The following is a 19,093-nucleotide window of genomic DNA, read 5'->3' on the forward strand; positions in this document are numbered from 1 at the left end:
AATTGTAGGCAGTTTGTTCCAAGTGCATAAAAACTAAAAGCCGCCTCTGCAAATGTTGTTCTCATTCTGGGGACGACGAGTAAACCTGCTCCTGTTGATCTGAGAGCTCTGGCTGGCTCGTAACAGTAAAGCATCTCTAGTATGTATTCTGGTCCCATCCATTTAGTGCTTTGTATGTTGAAAGTACGATTTTGAAGTGTATCCTTTGTGTAATAGGAAGTCAGTGCAGATTTTTGAGAACTGGGGTGATGTGGTCAATTCTCCTAGTGTTGGTGAGGACTCTGGCAGCAGCGTTCTGGATGAGTTGTAGTTGTCCTATAGATTTTTTACAGAGACCTGTGAAAACACTATTGCAGTAGTCAAGTCTGCTAAAAACAAAGGCATGGACTAGTTTTTCAAGGTTGTGTGTGGTCATATGTGTTTTCAGTCTGCCTATGTTTTCCAGGTGAAAAAAAACTGATTTTGTGATTCCTTTGATGTGTTTTTTGAAATTGAAATTAGAGTCCATAACTACACCAAGGTTTCTGACATTGTCTGATGTTTTCAACAGTATTTTTTCTAACTAAGTTCTGATATTGGCCCTGTCCTTTTTGGCACCAAAAACTTGACTAACCTTAAAAGTTCATAAAATGTAATGACATTAATGTAATTGCAAAGGGTTACATGTCAGCTGCATTGTTATGGTAGGATATGTTGTATTGTTTCAGGATATGAGCAAGTGGGAGCATGTAAATATTGAACAGAGCTGGACCGAGAATCGAACCTTGGGGAACTCCACATGTCATGGGTGTTTTTTGAGATTTGGATACCAAAAACTCTCAAACCAGTGAAGGGCTTTGTCAGATAGTCCATCCCAGTATTCCAATCTGTCCAGTAAAATGTTGTGGTCAACTGTATCGAATGCAGCACAGAGCAATATTAGGACTGATATTTTGCCATTGTCAGTGTTCAAGTAAATGTCATTCAGAACTTTAGTAAGAGTAGTCTCAGTGCTGTGATGTGGCCGAAATCCAGATTGGAATGTATCATAACAGTTATTCAGTGCAAGGAAGGTGTTGAGCTGATGAAAAACAGCTTTATCAATGATTTTTCCCAAAAAGGGGAGGTTTGAAATTGGCCTGTAGTTCTGCATGATTGAAGTGTCCAAATTGTTCCTTTTCAGGAGAGGCTTGATTACTGCTGTTTTTAGTGATTTGGGGAAATTGCCTGAGATAAGGGATGTGTTAAGCAACAATGAACTTTACTTAAAGGGATAGTGGAAATGGAACCTCAAATAGTTTCGTTTTAACTTATATACAAGCATAATTACGTACCAAAACAATCACACCTGATTAAAAAAATATAATAATTGCCTTACGCATGTTAGAAGCACTTTATTGCAGCTTCCCCGAAGTTTTTTAGAAACGAAATGTTCGACTCAGCCAAACCGGAAGTGACGAAAACTCAGGAAGACGATACGATAACAAACCATGGCGTCTATGCAGAATGAACGTGGAAGGGCAAATATACCAGACAAAGAAGAAGGATTGTACGAGGTATCCAGTGATGATAGCGAGTCAGAAACATCCTCTCGGCTTTCCTACGAAAATGTCGTTTTAGGAACTGAATCTGAATCCGGTTCAGTAAGCGACGATGGTGACAATATTGAGCCAGACGATGGACCATTACGTCCTTATTTGTTCGAGCCCGAGCCCGAGGTGATGGTTCACGGCATGGGCAATGGCGAGGATGACCAGGACCAGGCGCCAGATGATGCACCCCTACGTACAAATAATCTTGACTGGTAGGTCCCTAAGCATAGCTCACGCATCTTAAGATCACCTGTAGCCTTTACAAATATTAATCATTGTTAACCAGTTAAGCCCGAAGGTCCCCACAGTTTTTTTTCTCTCACATGTCTCAGGGCTTCTTAACATTTATGAAACTATTAATGTTTCATACCCTTTTAAAGGTAAGAAACTCCGCTAACTGACAATAAGAACAATTGTTAGCTAGAAAAAACACAAGAGTAATACCAAGCCTTTGAATTAGCATTGAGCGAAACAATGCTAACTAATGCTAACGCTTTTTTACACACAACACACGGTAGAAATGCCCTTATTACTATCTTAACTGCACAAACAAGATATACGATTTAAAGCTGAGACTCCACAGATTCCACACATGTAATGTCATCACTGTAAGACCTCGAATTCCTATAGCTATCAGCCAGAAAAGAGAAAGTAAACAACATCCGGTTCCAAAAATATTACAATAATTACGTCTTACCTTTTTTGATTTGTGATCAAAAGTTGTGTTCAACGGAATAAAAACGCATCTCAAGGTTAATCCAATGTCGTTGTGTCACGTAGAATTTTGTACTGATAATCAATCATCATATTTATGGCAATATACTCGGCTATTCACATGCAAATGCTATTGAATGTCCGCCATTGTTTGTGCCCGTCTTCCTATGCTCTCGTCATCACCCGAAGATTCCCGACGATTCCCGAAGTATTTCGTTTCATTGAGAGGGCGCAGTAAAATTGAAAATAAAATGAAACTAGGCGCATGAAATTAAAAAAAATTGTTTATTATGCTTATTTTTTATAAAAATACATAAGTTAAACCCAAAATTCGCGGATTTCCACTATCCCTTTAATGAGGTCAGTGAGCATTATGTTGTATATTGATAAAAGGCCATTTCTTTTAAACCACATGATTTCCTATAACCTGGAAAGAAAGTGAAAGCAAGCGGTTAACATATAAAACAGACTTTTTCTTGAAGTTGAAAGGCATTCGGGCGAGAGGCACATAAGTGGAGGTAAGGACTTTTTATATTTTTTAACAAATAAGTACTTTTTCTTTATTATTTCTTTTGGTAAAGTTATTGTTATTATTATAATAAATAAATAATACACATATACATACACCCAGAGATGGGGACTCGAGTTTGTGACTCGGACTCGAGTCGCACTTAAGTCGCACACACAGAGACTTCAGACTTGACTTGGACTCCTGCTCAAAAGACTTCAGACTCGACTTGGACTCGTGTTTTGGGACTCGTGAACAATCATTGTGTTTTCTATTTTTGGCGTATTAAAGGTGGGGTAGGTAATTTTGAGAAACCGGCTCGAGATCGCTAGAATTTGAAAATACACAACCGGAGAAAATCTGCCACTTCCTTACAGAGCCCCTCCTCCAACACACACGACCAATGAGGGCACGATATAAGTTTGTGCCCCGATGGAAGGCTGACAGGCAGGTAGGCCATCCAGTTATTATAACCGGGCCGGCTAAAATAATTGGTCGTGCTTTTTACAGTATTACGGCTTCCACAGATGACATTTTTTTATGGATTTTTTGTCAAAGCACTTATGGACGGTTAGCAAACATGTTTAGCTCAGCATCAGCTATGTAATGTTAACTTAGCTTGCTACTAGCTTTGTAACTGCAGTGTTTCCCACATATATGAAATATACTTGGGCGGGTGGTGGCAAGGAGGGGGGGGGGGGGGGGCGCGAAAAAAAAAAAAGTTTTAACAACATTATTTATTGACTTTTCATTCCGGTATAATCATTTTGCGCAAAGATGGCACTGTTTGTCAGAGCACTTCATCCTTCTGGGATTTCATGAGCTCCAACGCCTGTGTGTATGGGAACGCCTCTGGTGCTGGTCCATTAACTGCCAGTGTTTCCCACAGATCCAGTGTGAGAAAAAGTGTTTAGAGAGTACTTGTCCATGGACAAGTGAGTTTGGCAATTTACTTGTCCGAATACATTTTTCACTTGTCCAGAATGGACAAAAATTGGGGCCACTGGAATCTTCTTCTTCGTCATCGTATTTTACATTTTCCCACGGTTTTTACGACACCGCTAACGTAAGTGAGCGGTGAGATTTTACTGCATCACACAAAGGGTTGGGTATCGTTTGGATTTTAACGATTCCGGTTCTGCTTTTCGATTCCGGTTATTTTTGGTTCTCGATTCCGGTTCTTTGAGAGGGTAAAAATAAGTCAAACTGGGAGAAAAATATATTTATGAAAACATTAAGTCAAATCTGTATTCCTATTTACAAATCACTTCATACTGTTTAATCTCTTACAGTTATTGAATACAATTATATAAAAATATATATAGTTCTAAGTGGTGCAGTTTGAGAATGTACAATTAGCCCAGTCTCCTCTGATGTTACACTGCAACCTGCCTGTGAGACAGAGTCCAACCACACATGTCCAACACATAGGACATAACCTAATAATAATAATAATACATTAGATGTATAGCCTATAGGCCTAGCGCTTTTCTACAACTCAAAGACGCTTGCACGCTTACACATGTCCTGCAATACACATGCTGCAGCTGCCCAGCTGCTCACTGTTTGTAAAAGTAAATAAATAGTATTTTCATTTCAATAATGTACTTTCTATACCCTGCTTCATAAACAATACTGACATCCCTGCTCCTCCGAGTCTGGGGGTCCGGGGATGTGAGGACAGCGCGAGGACACAGACAGGGAGGCTGCTTCACTTCATAAAGGAAATGGTGGTCAATAGTAACAACATAGGAGCTAAAACGCTTAATAACCTTCATTACGTGTTAGAGAAAGAACATAAGAAACAGGCAGCGGATCCGCTGTGTGTAGAAAGAGAGAGAGAGAGAGAGAGAGAGAGAGAGAGAGAGAGAGAGAGAGAGAGAGAGAGAGAGAGAGAGAGAGAGAGAGAGAGAGAGAGAGAGAGAGAGAGAGATAGAGAGAGAGAGAGAGAGAGAGAGAGAGAGAGATGCACCGTGCAGCGATCAGCTGATACGGAGCATAGAGAGAGAGAGCTGCGGTCCGCGGGGCTCGGCCTCGCCTCCTGTCCTCACAACTCTTATTAATCCCGGTACCGGACAATTGTTATTTGTTCCTACTCGGAACCGAGTTTTGCTTCCCAACCCGGCCACTGTGCTAACACGTCCCACCCCCGCTCCCCGTCTAACTGTACAGAAAGCGGCGAGATGCATTTCCTTATGAATCGACAAGCAGAACCGAAACTAACATTTATAAACGAACAATGGCGGACACGTACAATTTGCGAAAGAGTTCTGCCTTTTGTAAACGGAATGTATCAATAATTTGTCAATAAATGAGGGCGAAAACCGTCACTTGTCCGCCGGACAAGTCAATTGAATGATCTACTTGTCCGATATTGTAAATAGCACGTCCCGGACGGTGGGACGTGTACTTTTTCGCACACTGAGATCTGAAATATACTTTGGGGGGTGGTGGTAGCGGGGGGGGGTTGAGGTGACGTGCAACAACATTAACCTTTCTGTTGGTCGCTTGTTAGCAGACCCTTCACGCGATGGCAGAGCGAACAGGTACAGGTACAGGCAGGGCCCATAATGATAGCCCTATAGTTTAAATCTACTACCCACACATGAACATATGGAAATGGGCTACTATTTAAAAAAATAAATGTATTTAGGAACCTATCCATGTGATTTTTAGTGGGGGTCGACCTCAAATCCTCTAGGGGGGTCCAGGGGCATGCCCCCCCTGTAAGATTTTATTTTTTATTTTGGAGTTAAATGCATCAATCTGGTGCATTTTGAGGGGAAAATAAAGAGACTAGATCTATGGAAACACCTATATTTAACAGAACTGTATACATTTCAATAATCATAAAATCAAGGCCATAACCAATAACATACCATTTCCAATATGAAAAAAACACTGAAACTTGTTAATTTATTTTTGGTTCATTTATAGTTGTGAGTGTGTCTGAGCTCCTGAATCAGCCTCTCCTGTCTCCCTCCTCTCCCCCCTCTCCCTCCTCTCCCCCTGCTCCTCTTTGAGGCAGCAGCAAAGACTAGTTTTCTCTCAACAAGTTTTAAAAGTGTATCTTACCTTTTTTCACCTAGTTAACTTTTTATTTATTTATTCATGCATATTTTACTAATCACATTACATTTCATTTAGCTGACGCTTTTATCCAAAGTGACTTCTAATGACCGATTACAGGGACATTCTCCCTGGAGTAACTAAGGGCTAAGTGCCTTACTCAAGGGCACACTAGTGGTGGTGTTCCTGGCGCGATTTGAACTCACAGCCTTCCGATCTTCAGCCCACCTCACTATCCATTAGACCAATCACTACCCTCTCTAATGGAAATATGTGTTTACATAAATGGTGACCACACCGTTTGAGACCCACTGAGAACTTAGACTAAGTTAACTATCTAAACACTCAGAGAGTCCTTTACCTCACCTGAGCTGAGGTGATCCCGAGCTTGAATGACTCACAGAGACCAATCAAGGGCTTTGATTTATGATCTGTATGACAGTGGCCATGTTGGCAGGCCACATCATGTGGACAGCCAGTCACCCTGTGTGAGGCAGGCCACTTAACAGGCCAGAAGGAGGCGAGATCAGAGCAAGGGAGCGAGGGATCATTGTCTACAAGTTAATCGATCGCAGATGGCGTCGTGGTCACGGACGAATAAAAAAAAAAAAACATTAAAAAAAACATTTATAAAAAAAAAAAAAAAAAACTAAATGGGTCGCGAAATATACTTGGGCGGCCGTTAATATACCTGGGCGGCCCGCCCAAGTATAGTCTATGTGTGGGAAACCCTGAACTGAATATTTGAAAAGATGAGTGAATGTTTGCTTGTCACACTTGTTTGCGTTGAGTGGCGTTGACATCCAACTCTTGACATGACATAAAAAAGGTCGGTAACGTTAATCATTACGTTCCGCTGCCACCATCTACTGGCTAACGTTAAACGTAGAAAAATACATAGTTACATACATAAATACATCTGTCGGTTTATAGGCAGGTTACAGGTTTATTGTTGACCACATAACGTTAATGTTACAGGTTTATCAGGTTACCATTACACTGGGTTTGAGTGAGAGGATAGAGGAATATGTTTATTTATAGTAGACTTAAAAGATGTCATTAGAGACCCAGTGTAATTAAACAATACGGTTGCAGAGGTCAAATTTTAACATTTTTGTCCACTGGCCAAATGGCTAGCCTAGTGAATGTTGAAATGTTACCAGCCACTCAATAGATTGCCATTGTTATTTTTGGCTGGTGCGTGCAACATACAGTACCAGCCACTTGCATGATTTACCAGCATTTGGCTGGTAAATGGTGTTAATGGTAGATATCTCTTTTGGAACAGGTCATGTTTTAATATCACCAGTTCAGTATATTTCAGATAATATTGCAGCAATAGTTTTTTAGTTGCAAATGGCACAGAACAAATGTTTACTTTTAAGTACTTTTAACAGTTTCCCTGCGGGGGATTAATAAAGTATTTGTGATACTGATTTCTGATTCTGAAGTGTTTTGCTTATAAGTTGTTTGCATTTAGCTAAAGTGTGATGTTTTTCCTCATATTGCATTGCAATAGCCTGTTTAAAGTGATCATATAACAAACAACTAATCAGTACTGATACTGTATGCTAATAGATATAGGAGTGATAATAATACAGTAAATGCTTTGAATTTCTTAGATATAGCTGTGCAGTATTCTTAACAGACTGGATAGCAGCAGACAATAGAAGGCTTATTACAACCAGAAGAGACATGAGACTTTTATTTTTTAGAGACTTGAGACTTGACTTGGACTCGTGACCAAAGACTTGAGACTTGACTTGGACTTGCAAAAAAAGACTTGTGAACATCTCTGCATACACCCAAGAAACTGTGGTCAAGTTCTATTGTCAAAGTAATGAAAAATAAACTTGAAATACATAATTTATTTCAATTTCAGAGTCATTACTTGAAGTAAACATCACCACTTCTTTGCACAGACACTTCAACTGAGGCAATTTATTTGAACTACTTTTTTATAACAATATAATTGTTGTTTTGAATATAGCCTGATCATAAGGGATAGAACAGGGCACAGAAGGCATTACCGTATAGGGTCTTTTTGCCATGACTGCACTCAAAGAGAACAGCATTAACATGTTTGAGGATAAGTTCAATAATGTATTTTACCTTCAAAGTCTGTTAAACGTAATGTGCAGTAAACATGAACAGACTTATACATTTTCACTGAAATTGTAGATGAGCTAAATCTTTCAAGTATATTTTAAAACTAGATAGACATTTTTAAAGGGTTTAAGATAACACTAAACTGTACCTATGGCAGTAGTACGCTTATCAAGTATATAGTGTAAACTCATAAGCAAGTACTGTGAGTATTTATTGAGTGGGACAATTTAGCTTTTGATCAAGTGAAAGTGAATTTTTTTTTACAGTTTTTAGTTATTTTACCTTTGTATTTTTCAAATTGAAGAAACTTTAATTGATTTTATGAATTATCTATTCTGTCAACATTTGATGAATTAGAAAAATATTAATGTTTTTAAATGTTAACAATTATTTTCTTAATGACATATTGTGCTAATGAAATCCTTGTAAATAAATGTCCAATGAATGTATTCTTGCATTCGATTTTTTGAATAAAAACCATATCCACCACCTGGTACTTCCAGTAATCGTCATTGACACACAATGTGCAGATATAACACAATCAAATGTTAATTCTGGTTAAAGAAATATAACACAAAATGTGCAGAAATAACAAATGAGTGTGTTCATCTTGGTTACACATTTATGACACACAATGTGTAAAATGTGCACATTGTGTGTTAGGGGCATGTAACACATTTTGTGTGTAAAAATGATTTACACATAAATAAACACAACACGTGTTGTCCCTGAGCACACTCTGTAGGTGTGTTGAAATTCAACACATGTTGTGTCATTTTTGACACATCCCTTCTAAGAGTGTACAGCAGACAGTAGCTAGCAATTTTCGACAGATACAGCCCACTCAAAAATATATTGTTTTATATAAAATTAATTAATATATATATTAGCTGTACACTTTACGAATATAATAGTTTTTTATGGACACATTTACCATTCAATCTCGTCCAACTGATCTTGCAGCTGTCACTCCGGCTCTTGGTAGTTCAGGCATTTATCAAACCTGGCAACTCCGGGCTTCCTGGCAGCTGTCAATCAAAGTCCAGTGGCTCCGCCCCAAAGTGCCAGAAACTTTTCACGCGCGCGTAGACAGACTCCGCGAGGCTGACACTCCCGCGAGCGAGCAAGAGGTCTGTCTCTCTCGCGAGCGAGCGCAGAGCCGCTCGCGGGCACAGAGCCGCTCGTGGGGGTTTAATCTGCGCGCGAGGGTCATTTTATGCGTGTGTAAAAGCACATTTTCCGCTCGTGAGTAGCTTGTTTTACGTGCTAGAATATTGACCCAAATCTGACTCCATAATAGACTTCAATCCTATTTCGAGCGGAGCCCAGCGGCGAGACGCATCTGGGACGCTTCTGAGCCGTAACGCGGCGCGCCTGGTGGAATAGCACCCATTGACTAGAGTGGCCGCGATCCCAGCGGACGCCGCGGCGCAGCCGCAACGCGGCCGTAACGCGCCGCAGACGGACCCGGTGGAAACTAGGGGTAAGTCTTTTCGCCGAGATCTCTTCACCTGCACTAGTGGCCGTATCAAAGCCGTGATTGGTCAGATGTCGATTCATTGCAACGGTGTCGGGTTACAGACCTGCTCCTCTTGTCACCTCTCACTTTCGCGGGGGGGTGCGCGGAGAACTGCGCACAGCAGCTGAGGCCCTCTGGGCGGAGCCCCCTGCGCAAGGGGAGGCCCCATGCAGCCTGCGTGATTGGCCTGTAGGGAGGGGCGGGCCTGTATAGACCATTCGGCCACACTAGGACGACAGAATACGGCACTAAACGACTACGGTAACGATAACGGGTCCCAAGGTGGATAGAACGGCATACGCAACGCTCTGGGGGGTCCAACGGCTCCGTGTGTACGCCCTATACCAGGGGTCGGCAACAGGCGGACCGCGGTCCGGATCCGGACCCAGACCTATACGGACCCGGAGCTATAATCAATAGGAGGTTTTTCGGCACCTCCCGCTTTTTTAACGCTGATTTGGGTGACTTGTGTAATTCGTAGAGAACCGAAGAGTTTTCGTTTTGGGGGTGGGGGTGGGGGGGGGGGGGTGGGGGGGGGGGGGGGGGGGGGGGGGGGGAGTCCGTCCGTCAGTCCGACTGACGGACAACTTCTCACTTCAAAAAAGAAGAAGAAATCTAGACCGCAAAAATAATTAAACAAGCGAGTACCTGTTTTTCCTGGCCAAGGACAGGTTCCTTGAACACAACACGAGCGTAACGTGTCTTCACGTGGTATATGTCTCGCCTATGAGGCAGTGTTGCCAACTGTTCCCTCAAGATGGTCACTGGAACCCTGTTGTTCTTCCCAAGTAAAGATACCATACCCTGCATGAGGAACGGAGCAAAAACCTCACGATCTGACTTAGGAGGTTCCGGTTTAGAAGTATTAATAAGAACGACTGGCTTTATCGTTTTCTTCGCATCCCGTAAAGCAAAACAATTCGCAACAATATGCCCTCTTTCATTGCAGAAGTAGTTCCCTAGTTCCCCAATTCACCTCCGCTGGTTTTTCCTCAACCTTCCCTGACCCGCTGGACTGCCATGGCACTTTAGTGAAGACTGGGGTTTCTCTGATATTATTGTCCACAAACCCGGCCTGTGCACTAGTCCTCTCACTGTAGACAGTCTTGTGAGTAAGCACATATTCCTCAGCCAAAACCGCAGCATCAAACAGTTTCACCGGTTTTTGCTCATTGAGGTATGTGGCTACTGTGTAAGGCAAACAGTTTTTGAATTCTTCCATGAGCACTAATGTTTTTAGGTCCTCTAGAGATTTTGTCCCCGTCGATGAGCACCATCGCTCAAACAGAACCTCTTTCTCACGGGCGAATTCCACATACGCTTGACAATCTTGTCTTTTCAAACCACGAAACTTTTGACGGTATGCCTCAGGCACCAGCTCATAAGCGCGCAGAATTGCAGTTTTCACCTGTTCATAATCCCGGCTAACCTCCTCAGATAACGCAGTATACACCTCCTGCGCTTTACCCGCGAGAACGCACTGCAGCATAACGGTCCACATGTTCCCAGGCCATTTAAACGTTGTTGCTACACGCTCAAACAGGACAAAATAGCTATCAACGTCTTTTTCGTTAAACACTGGGATAAACCGAGTATACTTGCCTACGTTAACATCATGAGGTTGCGCAGACCCCAACTGCTGAGTCTAGTGAAACGTCAGCTCCAGCTCCCTCAAACGTAACTCCGCCTCTCTCAGTCTGTTATCACTCTCCTTCTCTCTAACCATCAGCTTGCGCAGCTCTAGCTGAAGTTGAAGGTCGCTCACTTTCTGAGAGACCTCTGTCTCGTCGTCTATGGGAACGTCTACTTCCTCCTCTGACAATACCTCCTGATCTATAAGCGCAGCCAACAGCTGTCCCTTAATGATTTGTTTCTTGTTCTGCTTATTGACTACAACGTCAAATTTGCCTGCGATCAGACCAAGCTGCTGTTTGCTACATGCATCCAACTTCCCCCGAGTCGGATCACCAACAAACCCCTCCAAGTCGAAATCCATCACTGCAACTCTACGCTATACAGCCAACCAAACAAACAAATGCTGTCAAGGGCCTTTTACAAAGTAATACTACTCACCACACCGAGAGAGAGCTGCTAGACACAACTCTTATTAATCCCCGTACCAGATACTATACAATGCTGATGGAGGCGAGACTAGGCCTACGTTATTCACACACTTATCCACACGTAAGTCATTCACGCGCTAATGCACACGCACGTCGTTCACGCGCATATGCACACGCACGTTATCAACACGTTATCAACACGCATATCTAAAGATAGCACTTTCAAAGCTACGCCGCCGCCACGTGAGCGCGTACTTTGAGCGCACCTATGATACGTCGCCGTGACGTCTGACAACGTCGTGACGTCGCCTGTATTGTACGTCAACCCATTCAAAATTGATGGAGGCGTTGGCGCACGTTGACACGTTAGCTCTCCGCTCAGTTAGCTTAGATATCTGTTCTTTGGCACAAATCACACCTCATAAATCGTCCTCCTCGGCCGCAGCAGCAAGAGCGTCCGCTCTCCGCTTCCTGTCGCCTGAGGGGAGACGGGCGCAGTGTGTGCATGCTACCTGCTGGTTTAGAGCCGCGTACGCGTGCTCTGACCCCAGGCAAGATTCGCATACTGCTTTTATCTCTGCTAGTCATAACTCATTATGAACCCAGAGCCACATGAGGGTCAATCACGGACGCAGTTGTTACTCATGATGATTCTCAATTGCTGTGCTTCAGTAACTGTGCTGGTTTGCTGAAGAAAAGAGGGGAGCAGATTGCCGGTGTTGTGCCGTAGATTGAAGCCTTGCCGTAGATTGAAGCCCTGTTCGCGGGGACGCGCAAACGTGACGTCATCCCCTGTATTGAGTGTTCGTCTAGTTCAATAAGCTTTTTCTCTCTCTTTTGAATGATATATTTCCCATCAGATTAAACAGCAAACGGCTGAATACATAATGTGCATACAATTGCGAGGAGGCTCGTTTTAAGGACACTTTTCAGATAGTCACAATCTTCGTATTGGAACCAACTTCCGTTTTTGAGTGCAGTCCCACTCTGTTATATTCTTCCTTCCTACAGAACAGACAATGACAGGATACCCAGATAGCAAGCGGATGTGGCCCACTTCAGGCAATGATGCGGCACTGCTGGCCTTCTTCTGGCCCGGAACAAACAGATGTGTGCCTAAAGTGGCCCACTTGTAAAATAGCAAATATGGCCCACATATCCCAAAGCAAATGTGGGCCTTTTTTGGTAAAGATGCGGTGCTCCTGCAATGTGTAATCTGGATGTCACCCTAAAGTGGCCCATATGGGAAATGGTGAATATGGCCCAAATATCACAAAACAACTGTGGGCCACCTTTGCCAAATATGTGGCAGAATGGACAAAGGCTAATCTGGGTGTAAACCAAAAGTGGCCCATATATGATGAAGCAAATGTGGCCCAGTTATCTTAAAACATATCTGGGCCAGTTTAGGCAAAGATGTGGCACAGTAATCCGGATGTGAACCTAAAGTGACCTACATATGACATGGCAAAAATGGCCCAAATACTTTACAACAAATTTGGACCACTTTTGGAAAATGTAAGGCACAGTCAGCACTGGCTAATCAGAGTGTGAGCCTAAAATGGCCCACATTTGACATGAAAAATATGGCCCAAATATAAAAAAACAGACGTGGGCCACTTGTGGTAAGGATGCCGCACAATTGGTACCGGCAAATCTTGATATGAGCCTGAAGTGGCCCACAACTGATGCAGCAAATGTGGCCCGGTTATCTTAAAACATATCTGGGCCACTTTTGGTAAATATACGGCACACTTTTGGCGAGGATGCAACACTTTTGGCACAGGCTAATCTAGATGTGAGCCTGAAAAGGCCTGCATGCGTATAAAATGTGGATTGGACTGCCGTGTGATCCGAGATAGGGTTAGGGTAGGGGTCAGCAACCTTTACTATCTTAAGAGCCAATCTGCCCTCACTTCCATCAAATAAATGTTGTCTGGAGCCGCAACACATATTTATACTACACTATACTTTATACTATATGTACAAAAACTAAAGTTTGTCGCATTTATCAAATTATAGAACGACTATAAAGAGAACTCTTGACATGTGTGTATTTACCCGTTAAAACAAATCAAATCAACAAACTCTTATGAAGAGAAAGTTTGCAATAAATTATACACTTTCCAGAACTTTCTGCATATTTGTGAAATATTAATACAATAGAAATTGATCACTTACAAAAGTATCAAACTTATTTTACTGAGACTTTTCTTATTCTTAGTAAGTAAAGAGAAACAATAATCCAGGGTTAGCTCACTGAGCCGCTCTGGAGACGGATGTGACGTGTATTTCACTCATCGTAGGCCGGATACTCAAACTCTTTTTTACTTTCAGTGTCACTGTATCACCTAGATGTCCCTTTGAATGTTTGTCCCCTGCTCAAACACATATCAAATAACTAACTGCTACTAATTTCCATGTTATTTATTGTCAAAGCTCCAGGGAGCCGCTGTAGATGGGAAAAGAGCCGCATGAGGCTCTGGAGCCGTAGGTTGCAGACCCTCGGGTTAGGGTTTGTAGGGACCAGAAGTTTATCCTTGTGAAGGTTCCCTGATGCTAAAAAGAGAATTGTTACAATCAGTGTTCTTTTTTTAAATTATTATTTGGAGTATTGCTGGTTTAGACAGGCGCAGTGGAGAGAGACATATGCAGCAAAGCGCCTGGGCCGGATTCAAACCCAAACCACTGTGGCTAACATGGTACGTGCTATATGTGTGAGCAAACACACAGAGATAATGTAATGTGAATCTCGCAATATTTGACCCCAGGTCAGTGTGACCATTATTGTTTTGGGGGGGGCTTTAATGTGCTTCTAAATGGCAATCTTGTTTTTATTAATATACAGTAGCTCTTGCATATGCTATAGTCAGTTGACTTACTATGTTTTATATTGTGTAAGTGAAGTGTCTGAGTGATTAGGTTCAGACTTGTGAAGTTCACTGTTTTATGGTCTTGATCTTTGAATGTATATTGTAGAATGTAGAAGACAAATGTCTTCTTGGGACAATAAACTGGGTGCTAACAGGCCATGTGTGATCTAACTTCTAGATTGCTCCACAAGTATGGGTTGGAAGTGCGGGCAGCAGGGGATACAAATGCAGTCAGACAGGCAGACTGAAGCAGTGCAATGTTTTATTGTAAATTAGCTTACGGCAGATGCAAGTAGGCAAACAAGCAGGCAGGTGAACGGGTAACGGGTAGATAGACAATATGCAGGGAGGTAGGTAGGTTCTGGTCCAGGATCGGGTGACCGAAGTTCAAAAGCAAAAACTCAAGACAGCTATATATAGCAGCTGGAATGAAATGGCAAAGAAAAAAGGATCTTGACCGGTACATGAAGTGAGTGGCTGATGAGAGAAGTGAGAAAAGGTGAGCAGGGGAATGATGAAGTCTGGTGAAAAAGTCTGAGGGCATCAGATGGCTCGAGTATGGCAGGTCTAGGGAGAAAGTTCATGGCCTGGGAGGTGAGCAGGGGCTTGAGACAGGGACAGATCGTAAAGCAGAGGGCAGGGGATGAGAGAGTGTGGCTGGAGGAAGGGACTTGGAGGCAAACTGTGACAATTTGTTGATCCTGAGGTTGACATTCTAACACCAATAAATACAAAATAAAACAATGTTTTAATTTGTCTTAAATAACTATTATCATTTTTATTAATAATGAATAACAATACCTTTCTTAAAGAAAACAGTTATTAATATGTTTTTCTGACATTAACTTTGTCATCCCATATTTAAACTATGCTGCATTCGTGGGAACTAGGAAGTCCCAATTTTAAGTTGGAAAAAGCCTATGAATAGCCTTCAAGTTCTTTGTTAGAAATACAGATTTATTTTCTTTTTTTGTTCAAATAAAATCAAATATTTTCAATACTACTATGGGTCTTTAGCCCTATTGTATTTGTAGTTGTATCTTCTTGCTGTCTTGTGGTTATGTATCCGTGGGAATTAGCATCATTTCAAATTGGAATTATCCCATTTCCGGGGCCTTTTGAATGCAGCATATCTGACTTGAAGCAAGCGCGAAAAAAAAGCGCCATAGAGACCGAAGTCAGTTGGAAGGATTGTCGGTGGAAAACTTTGCAAAAGTGGAGTCACGGTAAGTTTTAAATGAAATGATAAACATGACTTTCTGCTGGCAATCGGTATCTTAATCTATATTCTCAGTTGGAGCTAACTACAGATCTTTAAGCTAATATTCTCAGTTGGAGCTAACTCCAGATCTTTAAGCTAATATTTTCAGTTGGAGCTAACGTCATTTAAGCTAACATTCTCAGTTGCAGCTAACTCCAGTCAAGCTAATATTCTCAGTTCGAGCTAACTCCAGTTAAGCTAATATTCTCAGTTGCAGCTATCTCCAGTTAAGCTAATATTCTCAGTTGTTATGCTGTAATATTAGAGTTAGCTACAAACTGAAAATCCAACAGGTAGCCTAGTGAAGTAAAGATAATCGTTTTTGTTATCCCCCAGCAATATCTGACTTGAAGCAAGCGCGAAAAAAAGGCGCCCTCAAGACCGAAGTCAGTTGGAAGGAGTCTTTCACACACACATATGGGTTTTGGGCCGAGGGCGACACCGTACTTCCGGTATCCGCCATTTCACACGAGGTGCAAGCAGAATATCATAGTCTATTGCCTTAATCAATATCTAGTCAACTCTAAAATACCACATATATGCATTGGCATGATAATATTATTGTGACAAGTGGGGTATTCACCTGGTGTTTCCAGAAGATAGACGTAGATGCTGCCAAAATCGACCGAAGGCCACTTTCGAGAGTTGTTTTTCCATACATCTGCAGGCAGTCTGTAAGGGCAATCGGACTACCCACACAGCTCTAGTTTACGCTGGTAACGACCACCCATCAAGTCCAGAGATGTAATCCGAAGACATGCAGCGATTTCTTCGGTCGTTAATTCAGAAAAAAAACCTAGTGCGCTCTGCCTGGCTATGTTACCTAGCTGTTTATATTAGCACCTCCAGGATATTAGCACCTCCAGGAAAATGGCGTATTTATATATATATATATGGCGCGCGTTGCATTGTGGGTAGCTCGTGACGTCACTGTGTGTGAAATAATTGTCAGTGGAAAACGGTGCAAAAGTCAAGTCGCGGTAAGTTTGAAATGAAATGATAAATATGACTTTATGCTGGCAATCGGTATCGTACTAAGCTATATTCTCAGTCTCAGTGGAGCTAACTCCAGTTAAGCTAATATTCTCAGTTGGAGCTAACTCCAGTTAAGCTAATATTCTCAGTTGTTATGCCGTGATATTAGAGTTAGCTACAAACAGGTAGCCTACTGAAGTAAAGAGAGTCCCTTAACACTACACTAATTGTTTATCCCCCAGAAATATGTGTAATTCTGTGAATGTAAAACCCACACACCTCAAACTTTCATTATTCCTGTGTTATTTTCCAAAGATAATGTACACTTTTTAATATTGTAGTTAATCTCCTGTAAGCAGTTTGTTTAAATGTATCAGTCATGTTTTTTTTTTTTGTAGAAGCGCACCATTTATTGATTTGTTGTAAAAACGAATCGGAACTGAACTTGATCACAATAATTATTACAGTGCTTCTCAAAGTGTGGTCCGCGGACCACTGGTGGTCCATGAGCGCCCCCTAGTGGTCCGTGAGTATATTGGTAAAATTTCATATTTGAAATAAATAAATACATTTAAGTTTTCCACACTCTCGCGGGAATATCTCCGCAATGGAGCGAGCTTAAGTTTCACTTTCGATTGCATGATATAGCCCAGATAAACACCTTCATCACACATGTGGCCACTTGTTTGTACCATTTTCAGGCGATTTGTAAAAAACGATGTGTTTTTGGATATTTGTGGAGTTAGGTGGTCCGCGAGTGTTTTTTTATTGGTATGAAAAGGTTTGAGAAACACTGCAATAATAGATACAATTCATACCAATTTTGGGAGGGAGTAAGGCATCACATGTTTTTATTTGTAGGAAGTTGTTAAATTATAGCAAAAACCCTGTTACACATTTTGTTTTTGTCATGTAATTTGTTTGTATCATGATGTTTTTTACCTTAACAGTCATATTCACACTATGTTACAGAAATTTGAAGGTGGGCAGAAAATAGTGGTAGAGTGGCAAGTGCACGATCACCATTAAGGTAAGCTGCTTCCATGTGATACATTTCGCTATACTATATGAAGTATCAATGTTAAATGTTGTTTCTTCTTTCTTTTTCAGAGTACCTGGCTGTTGACGACCTATACAGGTTGGCTAATTCTGAGTAATTGTTGTAATTGCTGTCTCATGGAGAGGGAAAAGTGGAATATCACTCGCAGCAATTTCAGGAAAAGGGCTGTTAAAAGAGTCAACCAGTTGTTGTTGTTTAAGTGTCTGATATAACCACGAATAGTAAGCAATTATATGACAGTAATGATATAACATATGTCAGACACATTTTCAAGCAAGCCTAAAAGATAATGTGTTCAAACTGGCTTCACTCGCTTTAATTGCTCCTTTGAATGTAATTTTCCTCTGTGGTTTCCTACTCAACACATGTTTGTATTGTAATGCCACTCATATTTTATTTTTTATTTTATTTTAAGGTGACATTGAATGCTTTGAAAGGTGCCCTAAAATAAAGTGTATTATTGATCTTATATCTGTGCCTGTATCACACTATTAATGTTCCTTATTTTAGATCTGCACTGTTCTCTATAACATGTTCAGCAGAGCAGGTATTTCTCCTGCCAGATATGGCACCCCCCCTACAACTCTGTCCAGGACAGTCACAACTTCACCACAATCACACTGGTGTTGCATGTTCCCCTCTAGTTTATGCTCACCAAAGCATTTTACTCTGGGCCCTGCAGGTGAAAAACTATGAGGAGGTTCCATATCCGGCAGTGCAGTTGTTAGAGCTGCCGGATTTTGAAGCGCCCCCTGTAATTTTGGCCAGGATAGTCACAATGTCACCAAAATCACACTGGTGTTGCCTGTTCCCCTCTAGTTTATGCTCACAAAAGCATTTCACTCTGGGCCCTGCAGGTGAAAAACTAAAGAGGGGCTTCAAAATCCGGCAGATCAGGTGTTGGTGCTGCCGGATTTGGAAGCCCCTCTTTAGTTTTGTACACTCAAAAACGTAAGTTTATTCCAATACGAAGATTGTGACAGATCTGAAAAACGTGTCCTTAAAACGAGCCTCCTCGCAATTGTATGCACATTATTTATTCAGCCGTTTGCTGTTTAATCTGATATATCATTCAAAAGAGAGAAAAAAGCTTAGAAAAGGGTGAAAAAAGCTTAGAAAACGGCGAACGCTCAATACAGGCGATGACGTCACCTTTGCGCGTCCCCGCGAACAGGGCTTCAATCCACGGCAAGGCTTCAACCTACGGCATAACACCGGGGCCGTGTCTCAATTCAGGGGTTGTATCCTTCGTGGTACGCAGCCTACGCGGTCCACGGAGGACCCAGCCCACGTAGACCGGGTAGGCTGGACCGAGCGGCCTACGAAATGAGACGGTCTAGCCTACGGAGGGCTTCGTATTTACGTCACGTG

The 19,093-nt window shown here is 41.9% G+C and overlaps 1 long non-coding RNA gene across 1 annotated transcript; it reads left to right on the plus strand.

Moving 5' to 3' along the window:
• Positions 1 to 1,735: 1,735 nt before the first annotated feature.
• LOC117554469 lies at positions 1,736 to 18,105 on the plus strand. The gene is made up of 3 exons (XR_004570280.1): positions 1,736 to 1,783; positions 17,635 to 17,692; positions 17,773 to 18,105. It is a non-coding gene; the product is annotated as an uncharacterized LOC117554469 (long non-coding RNA).
• The last annotated feature ends 988 nt before the right edge of the window (positions 18,106 to 19,093 follow it).

Source organism: Gymnodraco acuticeps, unplaced genomic scaffold (assembly GCF_902827175.1).
Source record: "Gymnodraco acuticeps unplaced genomic scaffold, fGymAcu1.1, whole genome shotgun sequence".
Classification (NCBI taxonomy): Eukaryota; Metazoa; Chordata; class Actinopteri; order Perciformes; family Bathydraconidae; genus Gymnodraco; species Gymnodraco acuticeps.